This window comes from Mus pahari, chromosome 6 (assembly GCF_900095145.1).
Source record: "Mus pahari chromosome 6, PAHARI_EIJ_v1.1, whole genome shotgun sequence".
Classification (NCBI taxonomy): Eukaryota; Metazoa; Chordata; class Mammalia; order Rodentia; family Muridae; genus Mus; species Mus pahari.
In genome coordinates, this window is record NC_034595.1 from 38,106,268 (window position 1) to 38,107,460 (window position 1,193).

General features: G+C 35.6%; 1 protein-coding gene across 2 annotated transcripts in view; it reads left to right on the top strand.

Moving 5' to 3' along the window:
• Adamtsl1 (ADAMTS like 1) overlaps positions 1–1,193 on the top strand; it is a 365,598-nt gene that overhangs the window by 61,048 nt on the left and 303,357 nt on the right. The window lies entirely within an intron of this gene.

Sequence of the window (1,193 nt, forward strand, 5' to 3'; positions counted from 1 at the left end):
AGTACAGTTTAAGGTCAGGCATGGTGATTCCACCAGAGGTTCTTTTATTGTTGAGGATGGTTTTTGCTATCCTAGGTTTTTTATTATTCCAGATGAAAAACAACCTACCTTAATCAAAAGTATTTCAATCAATCTTTTATACTATATGCTATCACTCATATTTCCAAGGATTACTCTGGCAAGTTCTGCATAGGTAGTTACAGGTTAAAATCTCTAGAAGAAAGCTTATTTAAATGATTCAAGCAGGTGTATTCAAGATGCTTTCTTTAGTGTAAGGTGTGTAATTGTGTTTTCAGATGCCTTTTTGTTCTTCTTAACATCTTTAAGACCGATCACTATTTTTATGCACCATTATATGGTCAAGTCATGTTCAATACTTTGCATCGAACAAAGTAACTCCATTCATAGCTGGAAACAGTACGTCCAAACTGTTTCCTGAGTTGAAAGATTAGGAAGCAGTAGGAGCATTGCAAGGTCTGATTATACATCTAAGTCCTGAAACCAAGTGGCCTGTTGTCAGTATCATTCCACCTCTTAGCACTGGTGGGGTTTTGACAGCCCTCTTTAAGCATCACCACATCTATAAGGTGAATGCGATGATGATACCTTATCACTCCATAATTCAGGAGAGCTAATCAAAGTAGAACAAACTTAAAATTGTCTCTGGAACTCCATGCCTGATAACTTCTTGCATGATCACTTCATAGCATCATTTTACTTGCCTTCTGAAAAGCGTGGGTTCACTTGAAGAAAAGAGAGCAGAGCACTATTGTTCGCCCATTGTCATCACTGAATGTTTTAGCAAAACTCAATTATTTTTATTCATGAGAATTTAGTAAAATGGAAACTCCCATGTAGTGCTGGTAGGAGTATGTAATAGCACACCCTTTATGGAATGCAATTTGGCAATAACTTGTGTGTGCCTTACCAAAGTTTCTTCCCTTTAGTTCAGTAATTCTGCTTCTACAATTTTATCTGTTTTAAAGATGCAGTCAGAAACTTAGATAAAACACGTGCCTGGAGATGGTTTGCTATAGCCTCATTTATTGAATCCTTTGAAATTGCTTAAATGAAAAAGGATTGGTGTGGGTATATCAATTGTATCTTTTGATAAAATATTATCTTTTTTTAAGATTTATTTATTTATTATATGTAAGTACACTGTAGCTGTCTTCAGACACTCCAGAAGAGGG